Here is a 13,524-nt window from a genome sequence, read left to right as displayed (position 1 = left end):
ATTGATATACTCTGTCTCAAAACAAACTAACTAAACTAAAAGTAAATTCAATAGAAATACAGTATGGTGGCAGTGATCAAAGTTTGGGGTGTAGGGTCTGCTCAGGGAAAGGAAGGGTGCAGTAGGGAGGAGGAGAGGGTTAGATGTCCCTGGAACCTTATAGGACAGCAAATGATGAGCCATGAAAAAGAGGCTATAAGGCATTGATTCTCAGCTTGTGGGCCACGACACCTTCAAAGTCAAATGATCTTTTCACAGAAGTCACCTAAGACCATCAGAAAACATAGATATTTGCATTACAAGTCATCACAGGAGCAAAATTACAATTATGAAGTAGCAACAAAAATAATTTTATGGCGGGGGGGTCACCACAACATAAGAGATTGTATTAAAGGGTTGCAGTATTAGGAAGGCTGAGAATCTTTGCTACAAAACATTTAAGCAAAATCATAACCTGGTCCATCAGTATCTTTTGCTTTGGTTTTGACATGGGATAGATATACTTGATCTGTTTTGTTGCTTTAAAGATTGAGGGAAATGTATAGCAGGTGTCAAGTCTAAAGACTGCATGTACTGAAAGTTCAGTCTACTCTAAGACATTAAGGAAGTACAATGAGGTTTTTTGTTTTATTATTTAAATTGTAAAAAATTTAAGTCATAGCTAACTTAGTCCCATCTTCAAAGCTCACTCCAAGGATATTTTCCAGAGTCCTCTTTGGACCAAACGAGGACTCACTGAGCTCATAGGTCTGGGAAAATAGGACAATACCTCCCTGTTGCAAGTCAACTACAACGGCGCTTCTGACTTTCTCCCTCTCCCTAAATGGGCAGATAGTCCTGCAATGGCTCTTGTCACCTACTCCAAGCCCAGCCACAGAGCGCTTTGACTAGACTTCCAAGGCATCACAAGCAAAGCTCTGGTCAGCTGGGCAACCAGAACTATCTTGTTCATGTTCCTGTCTCCTTCCAGACTGACTATCTGCCGAAAGGGACACTTAAATACCAAAGGTTTCCCATAACTACTTGGGAACCAGAATTGTCTGAACTATCTGGGAACTCAGCTCTTCCTTCAATTCACTAAAAACTGTGCCTGGTAGGAATGTAAAAGGGCCCTGCCACATTAGAAAACACTGGAGCAGTTTCTTTGAGACCAAAAGTACTTTTGCCCTATCCTAGTTTGATCTCTGTTTGTTCTCTGTGATGAACATTATGACTGCTTAGTCACTGTTCTATTGCTGTGAAAAGATATCATAACCAAAACAATCCTTGTTAAAGAAAGCACTTAATTGGGAGCTTGCTTACAGTTTCAGAGGCTTAGTCCATTATTGTCATGGCAAAGATCATGAAAATACATGGGCAGACATGGTGCTGGAGAAGTAGCCGAGAGACTCTATATTCTGATCTGAAGGAAGAAAGGAAGGGAGAGAGGGAGGGAGGGAGACAAATGGATGGAAAGACAGACAGACAGAAACTGGGCCTGGCATAGGCTTTTGAAACTTCAAAGCTCACCTCCAGCAACATACTTCCTTCAAAGAGGCCATACCTCCTGACCCTTCTAATCCTATCAAAGCATTCCTCTCCCTGGTGACTGAGGCTATGGAGGACATTCTTATTCAAACCAGGACAATGACCAAAAGCAATTTAGGGAGGAAAGAGTCTATTTCACCTTACGGCTTATAAACCATTATGAAGAGAAATCAGAACAGGAACTCAAGGCAGGAACCTGGAGGCAGGAACTGAAACAGAGACCTTCACTATTGCTTACCGGCTTATTCTTCATGGCTTGCTTAGTCTACCATTGTTACAACCCAGAATTACCTTCCCATGGGTGCCACCACCCACAGTAGGCTGGGCCCTCCTGCATCAGTCACCAATCAAGAAAATGCCCCCAACACTTACCTATAGGGAAATCTTATAGGGGCATTTTTCTAAGTGAAGTTACCAGATTATCCTGGCTGGTGTCAAACTGACAAAGAAAAGAAAGAAAGAAAGAAAGAAAGAAAGAAAGAAAGAAAGAAAGAAAGAAAGAAAGAAAGAAAGAAAGAAAGAAAGAAAGAAAGAAAGAAAGAAAGAAAGAGGGAGGAAAGGAGAAAGAGAGGGAAGGGAGAGAGAAAGGGAGGGAGGGAGGGAGAAACGAAAGAAGGATCCAAATGAAACAAAAGCTTGCATCCATGGAAAACTGTGAAAGCAAGTGTTTGTGGAACCATTCTTAATGCTCATCAAAGCAGAAGGCAGCTCAGGAGGCACAACCACAAGGAATATAAGAACTATGTTATATAGAATATAACACAGGATATAAGAACTATTGCTGTGTACTAGGGAGAGTCTTGTATTTCATTAGGTAGAAGACGCCAGGTTCTACTGCTTTAAGGCTTCATATTTTACTATGTCGATTGATAATGTTGTAGGAAATGAAAGAGTAAAGAAATAGATTAGTAGTTGCCATTTTTTACAAGTAGTGAATAAGATGACCGTATGGGATAAAAGGACTGTTCCGAAGTGTGGTTGTCATAGTGACCACCTACCTGTATATATCAAAGGTCACAGAATTGTGTGCTGAAAAGAGAAACTTGATGTGTGTAAGTTATAAAAATAGTAAATAAATAAATAATAAATACATAAATAGATAAATAAATAAATAAATGAAGGGGGAAGTTGGGTTTTCTTTCTTCCCTCTAGAGACAGCTTAGCCTAATTTCATTAATGGTGACAAATGTATGTGTGTATGTGTTGTTGTTGTTGTTGTAAACATTTTTGCTGTGAGAATCTGAACTCCCAGGAAAAAGCCTTAGACAAGTGAAAGTGTCCAGGCATGGTAGTAACTTGCATCCCAGCATTCAGGAAGGCAGAGGCAGTCAGATTGATGTGAGTTCAAGGCCAGCCTGGTCTAAAAACAAAAACAAAACAAACACACACACACACATACAAAACCAAACAAAAAACCAACCAAACAAACAACCAAACAAACAAACAAATAAAAAACATGTGAAAGTGTTCTTGAATGGCTTGCAGGAAGCAATGATCTGGCTACCCATCCAAAACAGAGACAGACCTATCTTCTGTTATTCTTGTTTCATCTCTCACTGCATGGAAACTGGAAGGAGAGGGGAGAGAAGAAGAATGACAAAGCAAGTCGGTTTGAGGCTTATCACTAAGTATTGGCAATATTTGATCTGTTTGCTTTTAAGCTCAAACTCCCCAAGGAAATAAGAGTAGCTGAAATGGCCTTCAACCCTGCAGTGAGACTGCACCAGCAGAAAGCATTAGCCAAAGTAAGTTCTTAATAAACTGTCTTACCATATTTCTGGGTCTGATCCCACCTCAAGATGTGACTGCCTGGTTAAGGTTTTTATTTTGGGAACTGAGGGTGCAGGAAGTAGATTGAATGGAGTGGCAAAGAAGGCTGAAGAAAGTCAACTAAGGTACTAGCTTGTGGATTGAGTGAGTTACAACGAAATTTCCTTGGCTCATGATTCAGACATGTAAAGTCAAGGGATCTGAAATGGATTTCTTTCTAGCTGAGTCCTGAGATTATGCAAACATGAGAGAGTGAGAGACAGGAAGCCTGCCTGTGTATGTGTGCTCTTCTGCTAATCTCTTCCTCTTTGTATAAAGCCATCAAAAACCAACCATCGGAGCTCTGCCCTTATAATTTTACCCATCTCTAGTCTCCTTCCAATGGCCCCATGTGCAAACACCACAGTCAGATGAAATTTCCACCTTCCCAGCTCTCCTGACAATAGGGATTAGATTCGAAACATGAAGCCCCAAGGAGAAACACACAAATCATATCCAAACCATAGCAGCAGACAAGCAAGGCAGCTTTCATGTGTTGTTACTTAGAGTGAAACAAGCAGGATGATCTAGCTGCTAGCAAACATATAGAAGGAGCATCCAGAACCAGACTGGTCAGGGAAAGCCTGTCTAAAGACAGAAACTTTGAAAAGACTGGAATCGCAAAGCCTCATATACACCAGGAGCGTATCTAAGTAGTCCATCATAATGGCACCAGCAAAATCCCACATGAATTAGTCTGTAATGTGTCTTATTTTCAAAGTCTTCAGAAAATGGTTTTGTTTGTTTGTTTGTTTTTAACATTCCTTTGGCACATTCGTAAACAAGACACCCTGATAAAAAAGATGGATTAAGGAATTAAATGTAAAGAAACCATGAATCATAAAGCAATTAAATATAGATAGAAAAACACTTTCTAGGAAATGAGAACTCACACAAAGAAGAAAAAAGTACTTGAATTGCTTCCCTCGATAATCTTTCATTTTATGAAATTTATTCAGAACAGCAAGAAAAATAAATTTCATTCCCCAGACTGCATGTAGTTTGCACTGTAGCTCATAAAAATATCAGTTTTCACTATGCTCAGTATTGGCTACTACCTATCATGCTTTGCTGGCATGTCATACTTTTAAAAAAATCAAATTGATGAGAAAAATATTAACTTCTGTTGTTGGATTAGCATTTTTTGTTTGTTTGTTTTTGAGACAGGGTTTCTCTGTGTTATCCTGGCTATCCTAGAACTCATTCTGTAGACCAGGTGGCCTCTAACTCAGAGACCCACCTGCTTCTATCTCTGAGGTGCTGGGAAAAGGTGTGTGCCACCATCGCCTGGTTAGATTAGCATTTACAATAAAATCTGATGACTGAATATTTTCTTAGATTAGCATTTACAATAAAATCTGATGACTGAATATTTTCTTAGATTAGCATTTACAATAAAATCTGATGACTGAATATTTTCTTATTACCTTATGTACCTAGCTAATTGTATTCAGTTGGTGAACTGAATAGCCATAATCAACCTCACTTAGTCTCAGGGATGTTAGCCTTATTGGTTGTATGAGCACTTCAGAGATCAAGAAGCCCATATATATTTCATATTTGTAGAAAATGTATTTTGCTTCTCTGTTGTCACTCCTCAGTTTATATTTTACATTTTGCTGCTGTTGTTCATGGACTCTTTCCATTTTAAGATTGTGATGCATAACAAGAAAACTATTGCTTCTGTTTCACTGTCACTCAGCACCTTGCTAAACTCTGCAGCTCTAAGAATAAGACCACTATCACAATTTTCAAACCAAATTTGAGGCAAGCTTTATTAAATACTGACCAGGAAAGTGGTCACTGGTTCCGGGATTTCTAGAAAATGACTGAGAATTATATTTGTACAGTGCTTAGAAAGGCAGAATGCACAAGCCGCCTACTTCCCATCTTCATCCAACAGGGGCAAGCATAAAGCCCAAAGTACTTCCTGCCTATGAGTGATTTAAGAGCATCCTGTGCAGTTGGGGCAATCAACCTTATTTACAGAAGTGAAAACAAGTGGCTTGTTATTACACATGAGTAACAGCCCCCAGCATTCCAGGAAGCTATCTGTCCTTGGGCAAGTGGAGCTTACAGGTTAGAGACATTTTTGTCTTATAGATCTCTTAAGCACAGTAATTAAAACTTAAAATATAACTTCAGCCCTCACAATTACACAAAGGCAAGGATGTTGGAACCTAGTCTATGAATAAAGCTGTCTGAGGAGATTTCTGAGACCTTGTGAGAAAACTTCAAGTGTAGAAGACTTCTAATCTGTTCCTTCATAACATGGGTTCTTCTTAGAATGGGCATTTGTGCCCTTCCCAGTTGTGATAATAGGAGTGAATTTTACTTTACCCATCTTCTTACCTATTGTTCAGAATGATGTTTCCAAGCAGGAGTTGTCTTCCTGGCTCAACAAGCCTAAACGTATGCAACCTTTCATGATTGCATACAGCCAAAATTCATGTGACCTTGCCCTTGTGACTGTATACAACTTGAACTCAAGTGAACTTTGCTCATACGACCCTGCTTAACCCCCAGAATGCCCTCAGGATATGAATTGTCTGATTTCCTGAATAAAAATGACTAATTACATGAGACTTTAGTCCACCTCAATAGGCTCATCTCTCCAAGGTTTATGCTGCCAAACACAGTCATAACATTTTAAAAAATGTTTTTTTTTCTTCCTCATCTTCCTTTTCCTCCTCCTTTTCTTCCTTCTCTTCCTTCTGTTTTCTGTTGAGATAGCTTAGGCTTGAAGTCACTATGTAACCAAGGCTGGCCTTGAACTCTTGATTCTCTTCTAACTCCTAGTACTTGAACTACAGACATAGATTATCATACCTCATTCCTCCCCCGACCCCTCACCTTCTAATAATGAAACTCATTAGTTTGAGCTAGAATTTCCAGGAAAAAAATGTTGATAATAAATAGCTTCTCCTTATTCTATTGGAATGCCTCTAGAATTTCACTCTTGAGTATGAAGCTGGCTCTTAGTTTGATATAAATATTGCTTGCTGACTACCTTTGGAATAGCCTTTTCAAATTTTTCTTTTAAAAAATGCATTATGTCAGGATTCTCTTAACTACCAAAGATGGTAATAAGAATGACAGCAAGATGTTCACCCTCATGTAAAAAGCACATTGGCATCACCACATACTCGACTTGACAGCAATAAAACTCTCTTCAGTACCTTTCTTTGTGTTGTGAACAATATTTTTTAACAGTCCTTTATTTTTTCCTTTGAATAATAGCTTCTCTTCTCATTTTAAAACTCAAATTCATCTGTTTTAATTTACATTCAATAGATTCTATCTGCCTCAAAATATATTTGTGCAGTTTGGTGGATGGATACAGCTTTGAAAATACCACAGTGAAGGCAGTGAGAACATTCATCCCAAAGATTCTTCCTGTGTCCTGCACTCCTTCTCTCATGATCCACAGCCCCAGGCAACCACCAATTTGCTTTTTCTTTAATCCTTGCATTTTCTAAAATGGTCCATAAATAGACCCTCACTGTGAGACCTCTTTGGTATTTTGCTTATTCACTTAGTTCTACCCACTTCTAGAAATTTAGGTATAGTCCCTTGAGAGGCTCTTGGGTGTTTGAATTACCTCAGGCATGTGTGTCCCTCTGAAGGTGCCAGAGGGTCTCAAGGATACAGCAAGGATAATCACCTTTTCTGGGGGGAATTAGTAAGGAGCTACAATGTCAGTATCTAGAGGAGGTTTGGTAAGACCATCTGTGTTTGTGGGTTTTCAAAAGAAGATGAACATTCGTCATTTGGTATCAAGTCCTTACTTCTTGGGAAGGACAAAACAGATACACCAAGTCTGTGAGGGATTGGCCTCCAGATCTAGCTATGACTCAGTGCCCTGGAATTCTGGAAGACTGCCATGTGTGTGCAGTGAGAGACCTGACGTCAAGGACAGAGGCATGTTGGCATTCAGGAAGACTACCATACATGTGACCAACACTGGTGGTCATGGAGATCCACTCCCTAGAAAATAGCAGGGACCCCCTTTGGGGGCATTACTTGAATACTGTGTTTCAGCCTCTCATTTGTTTGGTGGCTGTTTCATAAGGAAACAGCACAGGGTGCTGGGTAGGGAATGTAAGTAATATAAGCAAAAGCCAGTCCTGTCCCAGAGAAGCAGTAAGTGAATGCTGGTCTGCCCCGCTCTATCTGGAGCTCGGTGTCTCTCTTCCCTGCACACTGTCTGCAATTGTGACTTTTCTCCATATTTTATTTATTTTTCCCATTAGCTCATCTTTCCTAGGATGACAAACAATTTTTTAAAGTCAAGAACATCCTCTAGCTCAGCTTTAAATCTTCTGGACTTGGCAAATATTATGGTAGTTATTCAAAATATATTTGTTGAATGAATGCATTCAATAAGCTATGATTTAAAGTAAAAAAAAATCCTGTTACATAGCATATCTTTAAAAACTATTCTCATGTTTAGTGTATGATATGTGCATGAGGGCGGGGCTATGGGTGCATGCATGCCATAAGCAGCACATGTGTGCATGTCAGAGCACAGCCTTGGGTGTCAGTTCTTGCCTGCTACTTCGTTGAGGCAGGATCTCCTTGTTTACACTGTGGAACTGCATGCCGTAAGCTAGCCAGCCACACAGTATCTAGGAGATTCCTCTAGCTCTGCTTCCCATTTCATGTTCCAGTGATGCTGGGATTACAGACTTGTGCCACCAGCTTTTATATAGGTGCTAGGGATCTGAACTCAAGTTGGCAGGCTTGCATGGCAAGCCTTTGTCTAGGCTCCTACTTTCTGCATATCTAAAGCAATTAAGAAATCAATAAATCAGCTGTAGGAATCTTAAGTGTTTTTTGTGTAGCTCTAAGTCCAAGATTGCTTTTCTGTATTTTCAACAAAAGAAAATCTGGGAGCCACTCCCTTCCCTGCTTGATACTGGTAGAGAGGTGTTGACCTTGCCTTCTGAAATAAGCAAGGTCTCACAGTATGCTCCAAAAGTTGTAGTGAATGTTTCATTGCTAAAGCCTCACTTTGCTTCCTTTGTTAATATATACCCTTCTGGTGTTCTGTTTTTAGTTTATTTTACATTAATAAAAGCAATACATACTTGAGGAAATTGTGAAAGCAAAATATATAGAGTAAATCTCCCATTTGATGTTCATGAGAGCCTGAATTTTTAGTATGTGAACCCTTGAGCAGTGGGAAAGCACTATGGAATTTCCTGATTTTAGAATGAATGAATTGGGTTCTGTTTTATTGTTGTTTTGCTACATAGTCCACGCTGCCATGCAATCTTCCTGCCCCAGACTAGCCAACAAGAGTGCTGGAGACACCAGGAGGACCTGGTTGAAGTTGCTTCTGATAATTTCTTAACCCATGGTCTGTACCCATGGATGAAGTGGGTGTGTTATGAGGAGAAAGAATGGTGGCCTCTAAATGCAAACCTTGAGTGACTACAGCCCTGTGTGTCATGCATGGAGCCACAGTCATCCTGTCCCAAGAAATCCTTCATATAGTTATGGGAAGGTGTCTCCAGCTTAGCGCCAATCTGGAGAGCAGAGCATCTCCTCCAACTGGCTGTCACCTGACTACTGCACAGCTTACTAATTTATTTTCAGCAACATTTCACCTCTAAGGGCCTCAGTCATACATGACCTTTGGTCATAAGATAAAAATGTCATAACAATTTCTTTTCTTTCTCGGAATGTCCACAAGACAGGACTGTTTTACTCCACTAAACAGGCCTCAGGGCTCTAAATGATTAAAAGCCTATGTCTGCCTCTCCAAGAAGCTATTAACGGCTTATTTAGTCTTCCATGTCATTCTTGTTTACAGAAATGCCATTTAAATCTATCCTCCTCCCAGACACCTCCCCTGTTCAAATGTCCACATGTCTGTCTGTCTCATTCCAGCACATGCTCAAGAATTTTTTCTGTCTTTACTTTGGAAGGTTCATGAAAAGTGGTTTTATACCATGGGCACCTAACTCAGACTGTTAGCCCTGCCCAGAGCACCTTCACTCCCGCTCATTACCCAATTACTCACCTTTAAGGCCTCAAACAAAACTTTACTTCTTCAGGAAGCTCTTTCTGATGCTCAGATTCAATCACGGTCCTATGACATAAGCTTCAAGAGCATTCTACATTTCACTATGTAACATAATATTTAGAAGATTATTTATTTCAAGTCCACTAGAGAGTTGGCATATGAGAGATAGAGCCATGAACACTTTCTTCCCTTTACCTGATTTGGTATCTTGCACAAAGTGGAGGAAATATAATTTGGTCTATCAAAATAAAAATATAATGGCCAAATGGACAGTGGATGAATGTATGGCTTCATTTACATAGTGTAAGAGTTAACATGGCTTTTCTCCATCTATCAGGATGATTGTAGTGCAGGCCCTGGGCGATTTGGTGAGTGTGTGCGTATGTCTCTGTGCTTCTATCCTCATGTGTAGAACAAGACTAATAAAGGTATCATTTGAGGGTAGTGTGGCTTAGCTAGTAAATGTGCTTGCCACTGAAGCTGATGACCTATTTGGATCTTTGGAACTCACAAGGTAGAAGAAGAGTGCTGACTCCTGAAAACTGTCCTTTGACCTCTCCCTGTGTGCATGAAACCCCCACCCTCTCCTATAAACATACAATAAATGTTTCAGAAAGGATTTTTTATCATATGTGTCTGAATGTTGGCTTATATGTATGTATGTGCATGTTGTCCATATCGTGCTTTGAAGACAAGAAGAAGGCATCAGATTACCCTGGAACTGCCCTGATATATGGCTCTGAGCTGTCATATGTGTGCTGAGAACCAATCCTGAGTCTTCCAGAAGAGCAGTAAGTGCTCTTAGCCACCAAACTATCTTTATGACCCAGGAAATGTTTTGTCTTTTAAAAGATCTTTTTGGGATACTTTATAAATCTTGAAGGTATCTTATGGGGATTTAATGAAAAATAAAAATAAATCAAATGGTATAGTGCCTACCATATTGCAAGCAAAATTAGCACATGCTAGCCAGCAACCTTAAAAAGCCACTTCTCTCTAGAATTGTTTCTTATGATCACTATATCCAGCTGCTGCTGTCTGAAGGCTCTTAACCTGCCTCACATTAATATAAATATTTAATTTAATCTTAGCTTATTTTTAGAGTTTATTATTTTGTGACTCTTAGTTGTTCAGGACTGTTTTATTGATTAGGTATAAAAAGCTCTGTGCCTGTATGACTTGTAGAGACCCATAGAAATGGTTTATTCTAAAATTAGAATGGGGGAAAAAACTTTACATAAGAGAGTGTTTTAACACATAATATTAATATATCTGCCTGTATGTCAATGTGGTTTTGTGTGTGTGTGTGTGTGTGTGTGTGTGTTTACATTTTTTGGAGACAGGTTTTTGTATAGCCCAGGCTAGCCTCCACTGTCTACTTCAGAGCAGTTCTGGAGAGTGCTGATATAGGTTGGTGGCTACCATTCAGCTCACACACACAAATCCAGAGTGGGTCCTTCAGAGCTTCTCTCTAATATCAGCTTCACCCTCAGCAGCTGGTGACATCTCCAAGGATGGTAATATCAGGACTGCTTCCTCTTGGCAGCAACAAGGATTTATCAAGAGCTATCCCTCCCCCACCCACCTCCAGCTTCTCGCCCAGGCACCCTGCCTACCCCACAGTTGTCAGCATGTTACTGCTGCTTGGAGTGACTTATCAGATGATACAGGGACAAAGACCTCATTCTTCCTTCATCTGGCACCTCAAAGTGACATCTAGCAAACAAGACCTTAACAGGATTCCTTAGCTGTGTTCCCTACTAAGCTCCAGGATTCCCCAAAGTTTTGGGGTTTTTGTTTGTTTGTTTTGTTTTGTTTTTTCAAGACAGGATGCCTTGGCATCCTGGACTCCCTTTGTAGACCAGGCTGGCCTCAAACTCACAGAGATCCTCCTGCTTCTGCCTCTCTTTGTGCTGGGATTACAGCTGTGCACCACTGCCACCATGCCCGGCTTCCCTAAAGAGTTTTAAAAATAAGCCATACATACCTGGTGAATCTGGTGTACCCAGAATTTTTGATCCCCTATGGCATTTGCAAGGGCAGAGTAGAGGTTTCAATGCAAGGTGGTTCTATTGTTCTGTAAGCAGAGGCTTTAAGCACAAAGATTAGCTTGGTGAAGGATTAGCCCCCAAAGGATGGAATGGCATCTGCCACAAGTGGGCCTCTCCATCAGTGACCATGTCCCAAACATTTCACAGATTTAATTCCTTTTGTCACTTAACACCCCACCTCCAGTATAATCTCTTCCTCCTCTTTTTCATTTTTCAAGGACATACAGGAAAACCCACAGAATCAACCAACCTAGGTTCCTAGGGGCTCATACAGACTGAAACCACAATGAGGGAGACTGCATAGGACTGACCTGGGCCCTTTCCTCCAGAACTTGCTTTGTAGTCATGGTGTCCCATTACACTAATCGTAACCATAACTAAATCAATCACCACCAGTGTGGGAAGCATGGCAGGCAGACAGGCAAGAATAGCAATGGAGCAACTGCTAACAGCTTATATCTGATCCACAAATAAGTGGCATAGAAAGAAAAGCTAACTAGGTATGGCACGGGCTTTTGAAACCTCAAAGACCACCCCCATAACCTCCTCCAATAAGGCCTCAATTCCTAAGACTTCCCAAACAGTGTCACCAACCACAGACCAAGCATTTAAAATTGATGTGCCAATGGGGGCTTTTCTCATTCAAAACACCACAGTGGAGACCTATGGTAATTGTAGGTGGGGCTGTACTATAAGGTGAGGTCTGAGAGAAAAATAACAAGGAGAAAGAAAGCTGAGCATCAGCACTGATTGCTACCTACTTGCTGACTATGGCTGCAATGACACCTGGGTCCACAGGAGCCAACCTGCCTGACCTCACTGCTGTAACAGGCAGTTCCACATGAAGCCAAAGCAAACCCTTCTTTCTCTAAGTTGCTTTTGTCAGGTATCATATGTGGTCCTGGTGAGACATATGCATGAGGAACAGTGTGCCTGCCCGTGAAGAGAGTGGCCTCTGCTGCTCCCAGAGCATAAGAGGGAACCACAATAACAGCTACTCAGTGTCTCTTCCTTTTTTGTTGGTTCAGTATGGAGAACTCCAGTTCAGTGAGGAACTCCAGAAAATGTTTCAAGTGTTGCTCAGTGCTAGATTTTGCTGCTCTTAAAGGCACAGCACCAGAAGCCGTGGCTGTTCTTCAGTTATCAGCCTGAGGGGAGTGAGGGCTGTAGACACTCAACTCTAAAGTCGCTCAGGCACTCCTGTGTTAGTGGTTAGAATACGGTGGGGGCGCACAGGAGGAAGTACGAGGGGAAATGCTAATGCTGTGGCGTAAAGCATCCTGGAAGAAGTGGCATTAGAAACGGACCACAAAAGAATTAGGATTTTGACAAAGCAGAAGCAATGGAGATTCTGGCTTCAGGCTAGAAGTATTTAAAATATTTCAGGTATGAGCTCCTGAAGATGTGCTTAGATAACTATTCTAAGTGACTGGCCCCTTTCTTCTAGCCTACATCAGGTTCTCTGTCTATCTCTGTGTGTGTGTCTCTCGTTATTTCTCTGTCACACACACACACACACACACACACACACACACACACACACACAGCACCTAGGACATTTGTCACTGAACTACAGCCTCATATAATCCTTTCATCTTCCTTTCTTCCTTCCTTCCTTCCTTCCTTCCTTCCTTCCTTCCTTCCTTCCTTCCTTCCTTCCTTCCTTCCTTCCTTCCTTCCGTCTTTCCTCTCTCCCTCCCTCCTCCCTCCTCCTCTCCTTCCTTTCCCCAGTATTGAGAGAGGGTCTCATGTAGCTCTCTATATAGTCAAAGACGACCTTGAACCCTGATTCTCCTGTTTCTGCTTTCACACTGCTGTGTTTACCGTAACTTCGTTTTCTTTAGGTGCAGGGGGTAGAAACCAGGGCTTCCTGCACTAGGCAAGCACTCAACCAACCTAGCAGGTTCCCAGCCCCTCCTTATATGCAAATCTCTTAAACGTCCATTCTCTTCAGATTGCCTTGTTTTCTAACCCAATTTCCCAGAAAAGCTTGTTCCGCCAACCAGCAAAGTCAGAAATACCAAGAGCCTGGGTAGAAATGCAAAATCCTGGACCCCATCCAGAATAGCTCAACCCAAAATTTGGGATTTCATTTGCTACAAATTC

This window comes from Meriones unguiculatus, chromosome 3 (assembly GCF_030254825.1).
Source record: "Meriones unguiculatus strain TT.TT164.6M chromosome 3, Bangor_MerUng_6.1, whole genome shotgun sequence".
In the NCBI taxonomy this organism is placed as follows: Eukaryota; Metazoa; Chordata; class Mammalia; order Rodentia; family Muridae; genus Meriones; species Meriones unguiculatus.
The sequence above is the reverse complement of the archived record's forward strand: the minus strand, read 5'-3'. Positions refer to the sequence as shown.